Below are 12880 nucleotides of genomic sequence, written 5' to 3' on the forward strand. Positions count from 1 at the left end.
CCAAGGTGCCTCTTGTTTCTCGAAGATTGATCTCCGCTCTGGCTATCACCAGTTGCGCATCCGCGATGAAGATGTTCCGAAGACTGCTTTTCGAACTCGTTATGGCCATTTTGAATTCTTGGTCATGTCCTTCGGTCTAACCAACGCACCCGCCGTTTTCATGGATCTAATGAATCGGGTGTGTAGGCCTTTCTTGGATAAATTCGTGATCGTGTTTATCGATGATGTTCTGGTGTATTCTAAGACCAAGGCCGAGCATGAGCAACATCTTCGGTTGGTGTTGCAGAAGCTTCGAACCGAGCAGCTCTATGCTAAGCTTTCCAAGTGTGAATTCTGGTCTGATGAAGTACAGTTTCTTGGTCATGTTGTAAACAAGATGGGTATTCATGTCGACCCATCCAAGATTGAAGCAATCAAGAACTGGATTACGCCATCCTCTCCTTCTGAGATCCGTTCCTTTCTAGGCTTAGCTGGTTATTACCGGCGCTTTATTTCGAACTTCTCGAAGATCGCTTTGCCTTTAACAGCTCTGACGCACAAAGGTAAACCGTATATTTGGGGCTCGAAGCAAGAAGAAGCCTTTCTAACGCTCAAGCGTTTGTTGTGTAAAGCTCCTGTTCTTGCGCTACCTGAGGGTAATGATGATTTTGTCGTGTATTGCGATGCATCCAACCAAGGTCTTGGTTGTGTTCTTATGCAACGAGGCAAGGTTATCGCTTACGCATCGAGGCAACTTAAGGTTCATGAAAAGAATTATACAACTCACGACCTCGAGCTTGGTGCAGTTGTTTTTGCCTTGAAGATCTGGAGACACTACCTTTATGGTACTAAGTGTATCCTTTACACTGACCATAAAAGCCTTCAGCACATCTTTGATCAGAAGGAACTTAACATGAGGCAACGCCGATGGAACGAACTCATCAGCGATTACGATTGTGAGATCCGGTATCATCCTGGTAAGGCTAATGTGGTAGCCGATGCGCTCAGCCGAAAACCCTGCCAACTTAACTGTATCTTTCCGCGCACCCAGCTTCACTTCGCGCCGATTCAAAGCAACCTTGAATCGCGTATTCGTGACGCGCAGCGCGCATCCATCAGTAATGGTAACCTTCGCGCCGAGTTAGCGTGTGGCGCGGAAGCGCACTTTGTCCCTAATCTGAGTGGAATTCTCTGCTATCTTAATCGCATCTGGATCCCCTTTGATGAGAATCTTCGCGCTGATATCCTGAGTGAAGCGCACAAATCTCGGTATTCTATTCATCCTGGCGCTGATAAGATGTACAAGGATTTGCGCATAACTTATTGGTGGCCCGGTATGAAAAAGGATATTGCTGTGTTCGTAGCTAAATGCCTGACTTGTTCTAAAGTGAAAGCTGAACACCAACGCCCATCTGGTTTGCTCGAACAACCAGAAATTCCTACGTGGAAATGGGAATGTGTAGCAATGGACTTTATTACCAAGTTACCTTTGACAGCAAGTAAGCATGATAGCATTTGGGTAATAGTGGATCGATTGACTAAGTCTGCTCACTTCCTGCCCATTCGTGAAAACTACCGTGTTGAGCAACTCGCGCAGCTTTATGTCAAGGAAATTGTCTGCCGCCATGGTACTCCTTTGAGCATCATATCTGATCGCGATGGCCGTTTTATATCTCGCTTTTGGAAATCTCTCCAATCTGCGCTAGGAACTCGCTTGGACATGAGTACGGCATATCATCCTTAGACTGACGGTCAGTCTGAGCGAACTATTCAAACTCTTGAGGACATGCTCCGATCTTGTGTTCTTGATTTTGGAGGTAATTGGGATTCGCACCTGCCTTTGATTGAGTTCTCTTATAATAACAGCTATCATTCCAGTATCGGTATGGCCCCATTTGAAGCACTTTACGGTCGTAAGTGCCGCTCCCCGATTTGTTGGAGCGAAGTGGGTGAAGCTCAAATCACAGGACCCGAACTTGTTCAAGAGACAACCGATAAAATCGCCAAGATCCGTGATCATCTGCTGACTGCCAGAAGCCGACAGAAGAGTTACGCAGATCGTAGGCGAAAGCCTCTCGAATTTCAAGTTGGTGATCTTGTTCTCCTCAAAGTGTCGCCCTGGAAAGGTGTTGTCCGCTTTGGGAAGAAGGGTAAGCTTGCTCCTCGTTATGTTGGTCCATTCAAGATTCTCGCGCGTGTGGGAAAAGTTGCCTACAGACTTGACCTGCCGCCCGCGCTCAGTAATGTGCATCCAACGTTCCATGTATCCAATCTCAAGAAGTGTTTAGCTGACGAGAACCTTCACATTTCACTCGATGAAGTTCAAGTTGATGAATCTATGCATTTCGTTGAGAAGCCTGTTGAGATTATGGATCGCGAGGTTAAGCAAACCAAGCGCAGTCGTATCCCTATCGTGAAAGTTCGTTGGGAGTCCAAGCGCGGAGCCGAGTTTACATGGGAAAGGGAAGATCAAATGAAGATCAAGTACCCGCACCTGTTCTCTGCGCAACCTACTTCGAGATAAATTTCGGGACGAAATTTCTTAAAGTAGGGGAGACTGTGACATCTGCCCTGATCCGACCCGACCCAGGTACCCGTTTCCCTTATCCGATCTCTTTCTTTTATGATTTAATATTTATTTATACTTATATTTTACTTTTAATAATAATATATATTTTCCTTCCCGCCTTTTTCTCTCTCTTTCTTTCCGCCGTCCCCTCCCTCTTCCTTCTCTCATTCCGCCTTCTTTTCCCTCTTGTCGCCGTCCCGCCCTTAAGCCTTGTTTCCCTCAAACTCTCTGCTTGTCCTTTGGTTCTTCCCGCCTAAGGATGTCTGCAGCTCCACGCGCCAGACTCCTTACATGGAAGCCTGCGTGAAGACATCTTGTTCCTGCGATGCGTGAAGAGAACTCTTCTCGCAGCGCGCTAAGAATGCATGTTCTTCCCGCAATGCGCTAAGAATGTATGTTCTTCCCGCGATGCGCTTAGAATTCTAGTTCACGCAGCACGCTAAGGATGCGATTCTTCCCGCAGTGCGCTAAGGGTTGTTGTGCCAGCCTTCGCGCTCGCGCACTCAGCCTTCCCGCGCTTAACCCTTGTATCTTCTGTTTAAATCTAGCCGTTTGCTTTTGTGTTGTCTTATCTTTTGAGCCGTTGACCTAACCCATCTAATGTCTGAATAGTTACTTTCGGCGCAGCATGCGCACCAACCCCATTGGTTGACAGATAAAGTGACTGACATAATCTTTTGAGATCTGCTTTTGCCATGCTTGACCAGTACCTTTATCTGATCCGCCCATGCTTTTTACTGTTCCCTGTCAGCTTTATCTTGCCCCCTGCAGCTGCCATATCTTTTGATATCTTTACTTTTCAGAACTTTTTACCGTTGATATCTTTTCTTTTACTTTTTGAGATCTTTTCCCCTTTTTCTAGGGTTTGTGTCTCCTAGGGTTTTCCTATAAATAATAATAATATTTTCATAACACATCACACACAAACACTTAATCTCTCCTGTTCTCTTGCTCCTTGCTCTCTCTGCCGTCTTCCTCTCCTGCCTCCGTCTTCCTCCCTGTTCTTCCCTGCTTTTCCGGTAATATATATATATTATATATAATAATTTACTTATTAATTATGCTAACTTATAATCAAGACTTAAAACAGATCATTAAAACAATAATCTTATTTATAGGTTAACTTGTGCTTGTTTAAAGTTGGTTCTTGCTTTATCTTACACCGCATCGTTTATCAAGTGAGTTATCTCGTATCTAATCCCTTTTTATTTTAAATGCTTTGGGATGTTCATGTGTTCATACAAAACTTGAGTCTTAAACTGTTTATGAACTTTAGTCGCGCAGTATCCCATGTGTTGAGGACGTAGACTTGGCTGTTTATTTGTATGTGTGGATCATTAACCGTATGGACGGTCTATTCCGCAGTTTTCATGGTACCATTAGATGAACACGGGAGAACATTCGTTTATGATTTTCTCTTTTGTTTACACATGCACAGTTAGTCTTGTTTGTGAGCTCAATTGTGAGCACTGGCAGTCTTGTCTCTTAGAGTTGGTCCCGATCAGATTACACCCTTGTTGAAAACCAGACATACACATGTTGCGCGCAGATTTATTGTTATCTATGTATTGTATTAAACTTGATTTCTCACCAACACGCAAGTGTTTGACGTTTATTTTAACACATGTTCAGGTTTGCAGTAGCTGTTTTGGAGCTTGTGGACACATAGGACGTTTTTACTTTTGGACCTAGATTAAAATGTATCAAGACAAGTTAATGTTGTTTGAATGTTATAATTTAAAATATATTGATTTATGTTTGATTTATGTTCTATATTTTCCCCGCTGCGCGTGCGCGATAAAATGTGTATTAATAAATATTGACACCAATAGTGTCGCGAGTAATGAAGCAATATGTGGCGCCCCGATGTATAATCCGCCTTTGGTCGGGGTGTTACAATACCGTCGCCAGCGCACGGCGCATTGGGGTTCCCAACACCAACAGGTGTAACTTTTGTATACCGAGATCATTTGTGTGCAGTGACAAGTACTCCGCGGGAAGGGAGGATGAAACTTCCAATGGCAGACAACGCGCCAGAGGAATGGATTCTCAACCCAAAATTCCCGGAGCAGACAATCACAATTGGCGCTACGATATCAGACGACACGAGGTTAAGAATGAAAAGATTGCTCACAGCATATATGTCGGTCTTCGCGTGGCAACACTCTGATATGACTGGGGTTCCGCTAGACCTGGCGCAACATTCTCTCAACACGTTCAAGTCTGTAGAGCCAATTGCTCAAAAGAAGAGAGTCATGGGGGATGAGAAGGCGAGGGCCATGAATGAGCAGGTTGAGGATCTATTGCGCGCAAACATCATCCGCCCGATACGATACCAGACATGGGTAGCCAATCCTGTGATGGTAAAGAAAGGTAACGGGTCGTGGAGGATGTGCATTGACTTCAAGGACCTCAATAAAGCGTGCCCAAAAGATTGTTACCCCCTCCCAAACATCGACGCAAAGGTGGACTCCGTGGCGCCATTCAAGCTCAAATGTTTCCTGGATGCCTACAAAGGCTATCACCAGATTCAAATGGCACCACAAGACGAGGACAAGACCGCCTTCAGAACCGACAAGGGTGTTTTTTGTTACACAAAAATGCCCTTTGGTTTGAAGAATGCGGGAGCCACCTACCAAAGACTTATGGATGCCGTTTTCAGCGAGCAGATTGGAAGAAACCTCGAAGTCTATGTGGATGATTTGGTGATCAAAAGCAGGGAGGAAAAGCAAATGCTCAAAGACATCGAAGAAACCCTTGGGCGCCTAAAGGAAGTTAACATGAAGCTCAATCCGAGCAAATGCACTTTCGGCGTACTAGAGGGAAAATTTCTAGGTGTAATGGTCACCAAGGATGGTTTCAAGGTGAACCCTGAGAAGGTGGAGGCCATCCTTGACATGCCATCGCCATCCACCATGAAAGAAGTCCAGAAGCTGAATGGTAGATTGGTTTCAATCAACAGGTTCCTAGCGAACCATGCAAGCAAATCTACCCCATTTGTCAACACATTGAGGAATTGCTTAAAGAAAAGCCAATTCAAATGGACTCCTGAGGCCGAGCAAGCTTTCAGTGAGATAAAAGAATGTTTGATAAATCTGCCCGCGCTCACAGCTCCACTTCCTGTTGAAACTTTGACATTGTACTTATCAGCAGGAGAGCGCGCCATCGGCGCAGTATTGTTGGTGGATCGCAAGGGAATCCAAACGCCAATATACTATGTGAGTCGGGTGCTGACAGATCCTGAGACGCGCTACTCCATCATGGAAAAGTTAGTTTTGTCACTAACACACGCGTCGCGCAAGCTTCATAGATATTTCAATGGTCATCCCATTGAAGTTCTGACTGGTTACAACATCCAGCAAGTCTTGCGGCGTCCCGCGCTCTCAGGAAGGCTGACAAAGTGGGCGCTGGAATTAGGTGAGCACACGATCGCCTATAAGCCCCGTCCAGCAATAAAGGGACAAGTCTTGGCTGATTTCGTTGCCGAAGTCCCCGAAGGAAAAATTGAAGAGGCTCAGCGCGAGGTAGACCCTCCGCGAGCCAATGATGAAGAAAATGTTTGGAGGTTATTCACCGACGGAGCGTCAAACAATGAAGGATCCGGCGCAGGCCTCAAGCTGCTGGATCCAGAGAATCAGGAATATACTTACGCCATCAGGTTGGACTTCAAGAGCACCAACAATGAAGCTGAGTATGAAGCCCTGCTGGCTGGCCTGCGCATCGCGCACAAATTCGGAGTTAAAAAGCTAGAGGCCCATGTTGATTCATACTTGGTAGCAGCACAGGTCAATGGCCTTTATGATGCCAAGGAGAACACCATGCCTCTGTATCTAGATCAGGCGAAAAAGCTCATCGAGCAATTTGACTGCTTCAGAATCATTCATATTCCGCGCAGTGAAAACAAATCTGCTGACGCGCTGAGCAAGATGGCATCAACCAGCTTCGATCACTTTGGCAAAGATGTCAGGATAGAAGTAATGAGCAACCCGTCGGTGGGAGCGAAGTCTGTCCTTGTAACTCATACAACCCCTTCATCATGGATAACTCCAGTAATGGAATTCTTGAAGGAGGGAAAAGTACCGGACGATCGCGCACAGGCGAGGAAGATAAGACACAAGTCGCAGAACTATGAACTGCTTGATGGTACATTATATCGACGCTCTTATCTTGGACCACTCATGAAATGCCTAGATGCTGAGGAAGCAAGCTATGTGATCAGAGAGATACACGAAGGAATCTGTGGAATACATGCTGGCCCGCGCATGGTGGTTGCCAAGGCAATGAGCGCAGGTTACTATTGGCCAGGCATGTACTTGGACGCTTTAAAAGAGATCCAAAAGTGCAAAGCATGTCAGAGCTATGCGCCAAACACCATGCGGCCAAAGAACAACTTGATTCCGGTGACCTCCGCATGGCCTTTCCACAAATGGGCAATCGATATTGTGGGTCCCCTACCGCAAGCGCAAGGGCGAGTAAAATTTTTGGTAGTGGCAGTAGACTATTTTACAAAATGGGTTGAAGCCAAGCCACTAGCAAAAATCACAGCCGAAGCGATGAAGCAGTTTATCTGGAGCCACATCATATGCCGTTTTGGCTTACCCATGGAAATTGTGAGCGATAATGGCAAACAATTCACTGACAGGAAGATATCCAACTGGCTCAAGGAATTGCGCATCAACCAAATCTTCACTTCGGTATACCACCCTCAGGGGAATGGCCAAGTGGAGCGCGCGAATCAAAGCTTGTTAAATGGGCTGAAGAAAAGGTTGGAGGGAGAATCTCATTCTTGGGTCGAAGAGCTACCTAATGTCCTGTGGGCACACAGGACATTAAGCAAAACCAGCAATGGCGAATCCCCGTTCAGCCTAACTTATGGAACGGAGGCAATGATTCCAGCAGAAATTGGATGCCCATCCCATAGAGTGCTCATGATGAGCAAGATTGACAACGAGCGCGAAAGAAGGTTGGATCTCAACTTACTTGAAGGGCGCAGAGAGGCGGCTATCATCAGTGAAGCCAAATACAAGAAAAAACTGGAAAAATATTACAACCAGCGTGTGAAAGAATGCCACTTCAAGAAAAATGATTTTGTCCTTCGAAACAATGAAGCTAGCCGCGCGATACCCCCGGAAAAAATGTCACCCAATTGGGAGGGACCTTATCAAGTCTCTGAAGAATTGGGAAAAGGCGCATACGCTTTAAAAGATTTGAATGGAAAGAAGATCCCGCGCGCATGGAACGCGGCACAGCTTAGAAAATGTTTCATGTAAAAAATGTCAAGTTTGTAATCAAGGCTTTTTAAGCCATTATGAAAAATGATACGCGCTATCTTCTCTTAATGTGGATTCTATTACCTTTTGCATACATGTTTCACACTTCCCTTTATTAATTTTGAGCAATATGACAACATTGTATTGACATCAAAACGAAATAAAAACGAAGTAAAACATACATGCGCGAGCTTCAAGCTCAAACGCGTTAACGAGTCTTAACTCTAAAACGTCAGGGCCTTAGCCCAATTCTATTACCTTTTGCATACATGTTTCACACTTCCCTTTATTAATTTTGAGCAATATGACAACATTGTATTGACATCAAAACGAAATAAAACGAAGTAAAACATACATGAGCGAGCTTCAAGCTCAAACGCGTTAACGAGTCTTAACTCTAAAACGTCAGGGCCTTAGCCCAATAATGTGAGCCTTAGCTCAAATCACTCACAACATCTATCCTACATACTGCGCGACCTGACCATAAAAATACCTAAACACAACTAAGGCAAAACAAATGCCAAAACATAGTTGTTAAGGTCTCAGGTCGAGGTCGCGCATGCAATTGTAATGGATATCTGAGCAACACATATTGATACGTAAAGACTAAAAACTCATAATTCCATATAATAAATGCGCGATAGCGTCGCGCAAAAGAGGAATAATGAAAAAGCCTAGGCACGTGTCAACATAATCAAGATATGGCAAAATCACTTACAATATGACAAGGATTAAGTATAATAATTTCCTTACAACCTTGTTCTTATTTCAACGTGCAAGCATATCTTATATTCAACAAGCAAAATAAAGAGATGAATGGGGAATGCGCAAGATGCGAAGAAGGGAAAAACAAAATTTCATTCCAAAGCATTGAAATTTACAAGTATACAAGATGAAAAGATACAAACTACAAATAAAAATACAAAAAACATGAAGGGCTTCTCAAGTCTCCATGTCGACGTCAGCCTCTTCATAATCCTCATCACCGCCCTCAGCATCTGGCGCAGCCCGCTCCTCGTCATCTCCAAACTGACCATAGTCAAGTTCTTCGTCCTGAATGGAGTCTTCTATCACAACAGTGTCAGGAGCGGATCCTTTGGCCACGCCAGAGCCGCTAGCAACGCCAGCATTCCCCGCGCCATCATCACCGCCACCAGCCCCTTCGCACTCGTCAAGTAATTTCTTTAGCGCGCCGAGATCGGGCTGGTCAGCAAGCGCGGATATCTGCAAATCATAAGGAAAAATATGAGTACAAAAAGACTTAGAAAATAAGTCAAGGTAATCTCATTAAGGTTAAAATACCTGCGCAAGGATGGGAATGGGAGTATTCATATACTTCTCCCCCATCGCGGCCATGTCCGCGCAGGCAACGTCGCTCTGATAAGGGTACTCGGATGGGTTCTTCTTCAACATGCCATATTCATAGCCATCCGTAAACCCTTCAGCTCGACCCACCAAGCGCGCGGCAGCGTTGCAGTCCATCACAAGGGCCTGAAACTCGTCTGAGTATTTCATCGCGTAAGCGCAACGAGTCATGCCCTGTGAGATTATCTAGTGGCGATCCTGCGCGAGGGAAGCAACAGACGTCTCGAGGGCAGGAATCTGAGAGTTTAATAACTCAACAGTTTCCTTAGTCTGTTTCAGCTCCTCTTTGTCGGACGCTGCTGCCGCCAAGGTTTCTTCCTTCTCCGCCCGCGCAGCATCAAGTGCTTCCTGGCTAGACGCTGCCGTCGCCAAGGCTTCATCTTTATCGGCCTGCGCGGCCGCCAGCTCCTTCTTCAGGCGGGCAACCTCACTCTCCAGTGATGATTTGTCAGTTATAGACTGGACAAGAGCTTGGTCACGCGCCTCCGCGTCCAGCTCTAAGTCGCGCACTTGGCGCGCGTACTTGGCAGCGTCCGCCTCTGCCGCCTGCAGCTTCTCCCGCGCAGCCTGTAGCTCATGCCCGCGCTTAACGAACGCGGTGTTGGCACTTGCTCTGTTCTCACTAAGCTCTGCTTGGAGCTTCTCAGCTCTCTCTCGAGCATCAGAAAGATGCCAAGCAGATACTTTAGCCTCTTGCTTGGCTTCCGCAAGAGCATCACGTACCTTGACGTAATCATAACGAAGCTCTTGGGAGGCAGCAAAGAAAGCCGACCCAGCAAACAGATGATCTTTAAGCAAGTCATCGCGAGCGCGGGCCTCCTGAAACCTCCTTTCAGCTGGAGGCACAGAATGAGCCCAGAAGTCCTCACACACACCCATGGACTGAAATGAGCTGTCCTCAGTAATGTTCCATCTCGGGCGGTAGATGTGATCGGCTTCCTGCAAACACAAAGTAATGCTCTAAGTCATCAAAACACTAATATGAAAGTCCGCGCAGCGGAGCAAAAACGAACTTATACCTGCGGGGACGAAGCAGAAAAGTCAGCGGCAGGCCCACGAGAAGACGGCGCCGCGAAACCTCGTGGCGCTGCAGGGCTGGCGCGGCCGCCGTCGGAGTCTTCAGCATGAACCTCCTCATCCTCCTCAGAAACAGGCCTTTTCTCCTGCGACCTAGAATCAAAATCAGTCTCGCGAGGAGGGCTGTGCGCAGGAGGAGGTGAGGGAGGTCGCGACGCCGCCAGATCGGCGCGTAAAACGGCCTCCTGCTCCTTAGTAATCCCGATGAGGGGAGATTCATCGCCTGCAGGAGCAGGAGCAGAGCCAACGGCGCTGGCACCAGCGCCAGGAGTGCCGCCAGCAGCTTGTACGCCAGCTACGACTCCTATGAAAAAATCAACAAAAAGAAATGGTTCATGACTTGGTCTAAAAGAAAAAAGTCAGAAAAAAAAAACCACAATACGTACCTTGGCGCAACTCCGTTCGCGAGGCAAACATCGCCATGAAGTCCATTCTACCCTTTTTCGAGGGTAAAACAGGGGACTTCGAAGCGACCTCCGGCGCAGCCTCGGCATCTTGTTGCGCTGTCGCCGGCTCTACAAACATTTGAGTGAGCAAAGATTCATTAGTAATTCTATCAGAATCGCGCTCATAGAACCATAAAAGATAAGCAAAGTATACCTGTCGAAGGCGCAACGCCGCTTCCCTTTTCCACCGCGCGAAGGGAGGAGGTAGTAGCACCATACCTCGTGTGGACAGGAGGTCTGCCCACTTTTTGAGGCAGGGAAGACAAGGAAAACTTGGGGGGAAATTCCTGGGTTTTCTCAAATCCCCCCGCCTGAGTAGGAGGATCCTGAGCAACAGGGGCAACATCTTTCTTCTGTTTCTTACTGGCCCCTCCGCCAGTTTTCCCCTTAGCTTTACGCTTCAGTTGGGGCGCCTCCTCCTCCTCCTCCTCTTCCGCGAGCTCCAGCTCGTAGTTTTCAAGCGCATCTACAATATGTGCAACAGAAATGTTAGCCAAATTTGGTATTATAAAGGAAAATGCATAAGTACAAAGGCTTACCAGGCGCATCGCTGTCAAAGACAAATCCCAGATCAACAGGGATGAACATGTCATCAAAGCGATCGGGGAAGCCAACCTCCCCAGCGCCCAGCGCGACGGAGCCACCCTCCATATGCTCATCATAGGCGGCGTGGACATACTCCTTGACGACTGCACAAAACAAGTCAAATGATATCAGCAAAAAGAATCATATTCGCGCAGAAGTAAGGCAATGAGATTAACTTACACAAGCCGTCAACTTGGATCACGGGCTCAGTCGCGCTGTCAGCCCACCTCCTGCTCATACCCACCCCCACCAGTGCCTCCTCACAAATTTTCTTGGCGGGGGATGGTTCGGCGGTCAACTTTTTAACCCAGGCGCCAGTTGGGTTCTTGAAGACACCCACATCCGCAGGCGCAGAAGAGATCGCGCGCATGGTCATGCGGATGGGGATCACACCAGCCCTGATGTAAAAAAATCTCTCAGACCAGTCATGAAGGCTCTTGAATGAAACAGTGCAGCACTTGACCTTCTGACTGCGAGGAATAAATGAGAACCAAGAATCTTGGATCTTGGGCTTGTAAAAAAATTGAAAGCGACGAGGGGTGGGCTCCTAGCGCTGGGATTTGCACAGGAACTCAAAATGAGTCATGCGCACAAGTCCAAACGGATGGACTTGGGATATATGAATCCCATAGAACCTAAGCACCGCACCCACAAACCTTGTCATCGGGAGACGAAGGTTGCAGTGGGTGAAAAAATGGCAGTAAAGGGAAATATAGCCGGTAGGCGGGACCGCCGCCGTCTGCCCGGCCGCCGGCAACATGCAGCCATACTCAGGGAGAAAACCCTGAGTATCGATAAGGCTGTCAAGATCGGCCTGCCTCAGTTTGCAGGGGATCTCGTCCCACTTCTTCACGGCCTTGGTCCTCCCTACCTCCTCCGATGAGGCCTCAGCAGCCCTCTTCCCCTTGCCGGTCTTCTTCAAGGTAGACATCACTAACGATTTCACACGGCAATGGATGGGGGAGATTGTGTTGTCTGAGCTATCAGACATACAACTGTGACAACGAACAAAGGATGCTTCTGAAGAACAGATATCTGGAAGCAGAACAAAGGTAATCGGAATACAAGGAAAGAAAGGAAAGCTCTGAATAATAAACAAGAAGATGAAGGATAAAAAACTCTAAGGGCTGGCTTTTATAGGCCCAGGAGAGAGAAATATTGGTGCTGATCGGACTTCACGCGCCCCCACTCGCAGGTGTAAGCCAACGCGAGCGCGACACGTGTCCCTGACACTGTGTGAGGGGACACGAAAAGAAACTCTACAGCTGCTGCCAGAATTCACGCGCCACCACTCGCAGGAACGGACCAACGCGAGCGCGACACGTGTCCCTGACACTATGTGAGGGGACACGAAAGGCAACTGTAGCACCTCGAGCACACGAAAGGTCTGACACGTCTCCATCACTGACGCATGTCAGCAACAACCAACCACGTACAGGGACGATTCGTTTTCAACAAAAACGAAAGAATTTCGCGCAGCGATGAATAATAAGAAGAAAAAGACAAACAACTACTAAAAGAGCTAACTATTTAGTCTAATATCTATCTTACCTCGCTCGCGCGAGACAAGACACACATTAGACTGGGGG

The sequence above is a fragment of the Bidens hawaiensis genome, unplaced genomic scaffold (genome assembly GCF_021521415.1).
Source record: "Bidens hawaiensis isolate Kalapana, Puna unplaced genomic scaffold, B.hawaiensis_p1.1 tig00022900_1, whole genome shotgun sequence".
Classification (NCBI taxonomy): domain Eukaryota; kingdom Viridiplantae; phylum Streptophyta; class Magnoliopsida; order Asterales; family Asteraceae; genus Bidens; species Bidens hawaiensis.